Here is a 6,941-nt window from a genome sequence, read left to right as displayed (position 1 = left end):
TTTGTTTGTTCTGTTCACTTCTGTCTCCTCAGCAACTAGAAGACTATCTGGCACATAGCAGGTAATCAATATATGGTGAATGAATGAAAGAATGAATGAATGAATGAAGCAGACAAAGAAAAGGAAGAGCTCTAAGCAGAAGCTTAGAGGCAGGAGACAACTTGACTCCTCTGAGGTCCTACCTCCCTTGCTCTTCTTTAAGGGATACAATCACCCTTTATAGGGCTTGCCCAATTACAAAGACTTTCATGCCCTTTACTCTCACAACAGCCCAGTGAGGTGAGCAAGGCAGACGCAACCCTCCCTGTTTGTCAATGGGGAAACTGATCCTTAGATAAAGTGACTTGCCCAGGCTCCCATGGCAAATTGGTGGCTTTTCTGAGAGGAGAATTCAAGCCCCTGGACTGAACCCCAGCTCCCACCCACCTCCCTGCTGCAAGACCAGAAGCTCTCAGAAGGCAGCTCTGCCCTCCAAGGACAGGCAATGCTGTGGGTGCTGTGGGTGCGCAGCTGAGCTAGGCATCTCAACCTTTAAATCCAACAGGGAGCCTTTGCATTCTCTCCCTCTCCCAACATGGCGGCCTCAGAAAAAAAGAAGAAGAAGAAGGGGAAGACTATCTCCCTAACAGACTTCCTGGCCAAGGATCAGGGGACTGGTGGAGGAAGCATCTATGTTCCCAAGCCAGTCAGCTGGGCTGATGAAACAGATGATCTGGGAAGAGATGTTTCAACCACCTGGCACAGGAATGATGATGATGTGTATAGGGCACCTCCAGCTGACCGTTCCATCCTTCCCACTGCTCCACGGGCTGCTTGGGAACCCAACATCGACCGGAGCCGTCTTCCCAAATCGCCACCCTACACTGCTTTTCTAGGGAACCTGCCCTATGATGTGACTGAAGATTCCATTAAGGAATTCTTCAGAGGATTGAATATCAGTGCAGTGTGTTTACCACGTGAACCCAGCAATCCAGAGAGGCTGAAAGGTTTTGGTTATGCTGAGTTTGAGGACCTGGATTCCCTGTTCAGTGCCCTGAGCCTCAATGAAGAGTCTCTAGGTAACAGGAGAATTCAAGTGGATGTTGCTGATCAAGCATAGGATAAAGACAGGGATGGTTGTTCTTTTGGCAGAGATAGAAATCGGGATTCTGACAAAACAGATACAGATTGGAGGGCCCGTCCTGCCACAGACAGCTTTGATGACTACCCACCTAGAAGAGGTGATGATAGCTTTGGAGACAACTATCGTGATCGTTATGATTCAGACCGGTATCGTGATGGCTATCGTGACAGTTATCGTGACGGCCCAAGCCGGGATATGGATCGATATGGAGGCCGGGATCGCTATGATGACCGAGGCAGCAGAGACTATGATAGAGGCTATGACTCCAGGATAGGCAGTGGCAGAAGAGCAATTGGTAGTGGGTACCCAGGGGTGACGACTACAGAGGAGGCGGGGACCGCTATGAAGGCCGCTACGACAGCCGGGATGATGGGTCACGGAGCTCCAGAGATGATTACTCTAGAGATGATTATAGGCATGATGACAGAGGTCCCCCCCAAAGACCCAAACTGAATCTAAAGCCTCGGAGTACTCCTAAGGAAGATGATTCCTCTGTTAGGACTTCCCAGCCAGTCGAGCAGCTTCCATCTTTGGAGGAGCAAAGCCTGTGGACACGGCTGCTAGAGAACGGGAAGTGGAACAACGGCTACAGAAGGAACAAGAGAAACTGCAGCGTCAGCTGGATGAGCCAAAACTTCAACGACGGCCTCGGGAAAGACACCCAAGTTGGCGAAGTGAAGAAACTCAGGAACGCGAATGGTCGAGGACAGGAAGTGAGTCATCACAGACTGGGACCTCCGCCACATATGGCAGAAGTAAGTCAGATCAGGATGCACGAAGGAGAGAAGGTGAGAAGTCTCTGGAAAATGAAACCCTCAGTAAGGAAGAAGACTGTCACTCTCCAACTTCCAAGCCTCCCAAATCTGACCAGCCTCTAAAGGTAATGCCAGCCCCTCCACCAAAGAATGCTTGGGTGAAGCGAAGTTCTAATCCTCCTGCTCGATCTCAGAGCTCAGAAACAGAGTAGCAATCTCCTACAAGTGGTGGAAAAATAGCTTCAGTTCAACCATCTGAGGAAGGACCAGCAAGAAAAGATGAAAACAAAGTAGATGGGGTGAGTGTCCCAAAGGGCCAAAGCGGGAACTCTGTCCGTGGTCCAGGAGATGGAGAGAGCAAAGAGCACTGGAAGGAGTCTGATAGGAAAGATGGCAAAAAGGATCAAGACTCCAGATCTGCACCTGAGCCAAAGAAAACTGAAGAAAATCCAGCCTCTAAATTCAGTTCTGCAAGCAAGTATGCTGCTCTCTCAGTTGATGGTGAAGATGAAAACAAGGGCGAAGATTACACCGAATAAACCTCTACATCCTGCGCTTTCTCCTAGTCTCACTCCATCCTGGAACATTCGAGAGCAAATCAAACCTCTATCCAGACAAGACGAAATAAAACACACCATCTCCTGGAGACCTTTCTTAACTTTAAAAAAAAAATGAAATTCTTTTGCATGCTGCTGCAGCCTTTAAAGTATTGAACTAACTGGAGAATTGCCACTGTAGCCAGAGAGAAAGAGGTATACAGCCCTTGAAGGAAAACTTTTGTTTTGTTCTGTTTTGTTATGACAACATGCAGTTGTTTGTATGATTGGTGCCTAGGGACCTCCATTTAGCAGAAATGGTAATGACAGTGATTCAGTGTCTGGAATCTGGTTGGACAGTAGGGCAGGTATTAGGAAGAGTGTGAGATTTCTACCTTTTAATTCTTACTATCTATTGTAGCATATATGAATTTTGAAACATTATCTAAATAAATTTTCCGTCCTTGGAAAGATAGGTTAAATAGTCTCTGACGTCGTTTTAGTCTCCAGGAGGCTGCCAGCCCCTCTTCTTATTTAATTCTGAGCTTTTGCAGCTAGCCTAGGGGGAATTCCTTCATTTTTATCCCCCAGGGGGTAGTTGGGAGTAAGTCCACAGGCCATGAAAGAATAGGACCTCTCTGTGACTGAAATAAATGGGAAAGATGTGGTTTGAAAAGAAGCTTTGGGAGGTGATGAGTTACTTTGCATAGGGAAATGGTATGGCCTCCAATAAACACACACACGTTTACTTCCTGGAGCAGGGAGCACTTAAGAGTCATGGGAATTCCCAGGTCTTTTATGTGTTCTGATTTTGTCCTTTCTAAACACTATCCTATATACCCAAATTCTTTTGAAACCTTGAAGCTTTAAAAATTTAGTCTCATCATCATTGTCCTGTGTTTCTCATACTACTCTTTACTATCACCTCCCACGAAACCAGCTTCTATTTAAGTCACGTACCTAATCTCTTAGATATTTTCTGTCTCTACCACTGGAAGCTGTCAAATGAGGAATCACTGCTTTTCTCAAGCAAATTGGCTCCTTGAAGTCTTGACTCTCCTTTCCTCCATCCCTTCCTGCTCCTGCTTCTTTGACCCCTTCTACAGGTCAGAAAACTCCAGGATTAATGGTCTTGGGTGGTAAATTAGGGTGGATAAATAGGGACAGTTAAATTGGGAGTGTTTCTTCCAACCTTGATTGGTTTATTTTTACTTTATTTTTTACAAGTTTCCTCCTGTCTCTACTGAAATCCCACAGTTTGGATTTGTAATGTGGCCCAGACCAATGTGTGTGTACGTTTTTTTGTTTTTGTTTTTTTGCTTTTTTTTTTTATTCCCTTGAAAGAATAAATAATGAAGAGAACTATTTAACAAGGTCCTGGTTTCTCTTGCAACAAAATAGCTTAACTTGCCTGCTTTTATGTGCACTTTTTATAGGGTTCAGCTTGGCAGATGGTGTCCCTCCCACCGTGGGCAGTATTGGTACCTGCAGAGAAATGACACCGTGGTCTCTTGTTTGCAAGCCTTTCTCGCATCAGTCCTAGGTTAGACCCTCTCCAGCCATGCAGGGTGTTGGTTCGCGTGTGCTGCAGCAGTGGGCATAATGAATCATTTACCCAGTGGACATAAAAGATATTCTAAGTGAGTTCATTTTAAGTAATTGGCATGGATTGGCTAGTAGCTAGGAAATGGGCTTTTAGAGAAAGATACCCAAGGGTGAAAGGTTTTTTGTTTGTTTGTTTGTTTTTTTAACTATTTGCTGTAGATGATGCCCTCTTCATGTCTACTCTTCTTCCAAATAGTTATATCCAAAACTGTTCCCATTCCCCTACCCTCCCCCCTTTAAAACAGAAACAGCGGATTGATTTATGTCCAGCTCCTGAATACATATAAATTTGTACAAAAATATCTTCTATGAAAATGATTTGAAAATGATTAATACCTGGGAGATGTCTTGAGATGTAAAATCCCCATCCTTTGGGTTGTGGGTTTTTTGTTTTCTCCAAATAATTCTGATCTTTAAAGTTAAAAAAAAAAAAAATCCAACAGGGAGACTCCGAGTCTTCCCAGCAGGCTACAAAAGCCATAAGATTGAAAGGGCATGCAAAATAATAGTAATAGTAGTAATGAGGAGGAGGGTGAGGAGGAGAATTGGAATTTTTCTATTGCTATGATAGGTTTATTTTAGTGAGTTAAGTGCTAGGCATCCATGACCTCATTTATTCCTCATCACAACCCCAGGAGTTGGATATTCTTCCTCCTGTTTTACAGATAAGAAACTCGGAGAGGCCAATGAACTTGTTGGAGGTCACACAGCCAATAAGTGGCAGAACTGGATCTTTGGCCAAGTCTGTTGAACTTTTACCATATTGAAAGACCAGAGGCCCCAGGTATGATGGTGAGATGCTGAAATGCTGGGTTCACACTGGGGGCTGGGAGGACCTCAGAGCCCTGGCCAGGCCCTAGGTACCAGGGAGGCCTGAGGTTTTGACTCAGAGTTTCTTCTGCTGCCATGTCTCTGTCATGCAACAGACATATGTGTATGCCTGGAAAGTGTCTAGTGCAGCTGAGGTGCAAATGTAACTCAAATGCTCAGGCTTCACCAGGTCTGAAAATAAATGAGTGCATGTTGATAGAAATTATTTCAATTTCTCTCCAAGTCAGGCTTAAAATCTCCCTTAGTTATTTCTCCAATGGCATTTGAGCATTTTGGTTAATAGGCCAACGCCCAAAGTCAATCAGCCTGGGTGCAAATCCCATCATTGCCACTCTAGCTTGCACCTTGGGTAAGTTATGCAATATCCTCTAGCTTCAATTTCCTTATTGGAAAAATGGGAAGGTAACAGTTCCAGCCCTTGGAGTTGTTGGAACAGTCATAAGTGTCTGTGCACACTAAGTGCTTAACCCAGTGCCTAGTGCAGGGCGAGGGCTGGAGGATTATTTCTGGGAGGGCCTGGGGTGACCTGGTGCGCTCACAAATATGCAGCTGCCTCCCCGGGAAAACAAGGACCCTGCCTCCTGGGGCTCCCCAAGCACTGAGCAAGCAAGATGTGCCCACCACACCAAAGCCATGTCCTGCTCTGCAGTGACAGGAGGAGTGTCCTGCTCGTACCCTGGGTCCCACTGCATCAGACCTGGTGGGAGGGACTGAAATGGCACCCCTTGCTCTCCCATGTGTCAACTATCCCCCCTATCACCACCATGGTAGAAACTCCTTCCATTCTGACAAGTGGCCTTGCCAGCTGACTGGACCCAGTGGCTCTTGCTCAGCATCTCGGCCATCACAACCTCCTTGGGGTTCCCCAGTCCTCATGCACCTGGCCTGCTGGGATCCAAGCCAGCCCATAATGGCTGAACCTTATTAGACTCCACACTTTCTTCTGGCTGCCTCAAATCTCCTGAACTGGGTAGTTGTAGTGGGTCATGGTGGGTTCCCCAAAATATGTATCCATGTCCTAACCCCCAGGTTAGGAAGCCCTAAATCCAATGATGAGTGTCCTTCAAAGAGAAGAAAGGAAAGGAGACACACAGAGGGCGAGGCCACGTGAAGACGGAGGCAGAGATTGGAGTGGTGATTCCACAAGCTAAGGAATGCCAAGGATGTGGGCAGCCACCAGAAGCCAGCAGGGAGGCCTGGAATGGATTCTCCCTCAGAGCTGTCAGAAGGGACCAACCCTGCTGACACTTCATCTTGAGTTTCTGGCCTCCAGAATTGTGAGAGAATAAATTTCTATTGTTTTAAGCAACAAAGTTTGTGGCAATTTCTTACAGCCGCCCTAGCAAACTAAGACAGTAGGAAAGATCTCCATAATAGAGAATGGCCCAGAGCTTAAGAGGAAACAGAGAAAGGGTTGAGGAAGCACAAAGCAGGGAGGGTTTCTTCTGCCTGGACAGTGTCAAGGAAGCCATCTCACCATGTCACTGGATGGCTTCAAAGGCCCCTGTGGCTTCCCAGACCCCTTCGCACAGCCCATGAGGTCCTGCCTGATCCAGCCCTGTTCACTCCATCTCCAGAAGGGGGCAAGGAAGTTACCGTGTACAGGACCTGACTTCATCCTTGCAGAGGAAGTAGCATCTCTAATTTACAGTTAAGGAACAGGGCTCATAGATTTTAACTGATCTGCCCGAGGTCACATAACAAACCAGAACTCAAACCCAAGCCTAACTCCAGAGTCTGTGCTCTAAGGATCATGGGTCCTTTGAAGAACCAAATGAGCAATGAGTGAAAACACTTTGGAAAGTGTGCAATTGAAAGTCAAGGCACCATTTTTAGTAAAAATTGTTTGAGTTAATTTAAAATCCCCCCCAGAGCATTCAATGATATTATCAGTTGTATAGTTGGTCATTCTTAGTACATCAAAGGAGACCAAGAGGGTCCACATGGGGTGGTTTACAAAACTAAGGGTTCTCCTTTCTGGGCAGGGTGGGCAGACATGGGTTCTGGAAGATTTGTTCCCCATGGATTTCAGTGATACCAGATGCTGCTCTGCACCCAGCTGGGAGGAGCTATCTGAAATCCATGTCCACC

General features: G+C 46.2%; 1 long non-coding RNA gene and 1 pseudogene across 1 annotated transcript; both read left to right on the top strand.

The window, feature by feature from the left end:
• Positions 1-574: 574 nt before the first annotated feature.
• Positions 575-2,435, top strand: LOC119520353 (annotated as a pseudogene).
• Positions 2,436-4,032: 1,597 nt separating this feature from the next.
• LOC119521104 lies at positions 4,033-5,969 on the top strand. The gene is made up of 3 exons (XR_005214308.1): positions 4,033-4,054; positions 4,685-4,803; positions 5,880-5,969. It is a non-coding gene; the product is annotated as an uncharacterized LOC119521104 (long non-coding RNA).
• The last annotated feature ends 972 nt before the right edge of the window (positions 5,970-6,941 follow it).

The sequence above is a fragment of the Choloepus didactylus genome, chromosome 2 (genome assembly GCF_015220235.1).
Source record: "Choloepus didactylus isolate mChoDid1 chromosome 2, mChoDid1.pri, whole genome shotgun sequence".
In the NCBI taxonomy this organism is placed as follows: domain Eukaryota; kingdom Metazoa; phylum Chordata; class Mammalia; order Pilosa; family Megalonychidae; genus Choloepus; species Choloepus didactylus.
Note: the sequence above shows the minus strand (reverse complement) of the source record. Positions and strands in the feature narration are given on the sequence as shown.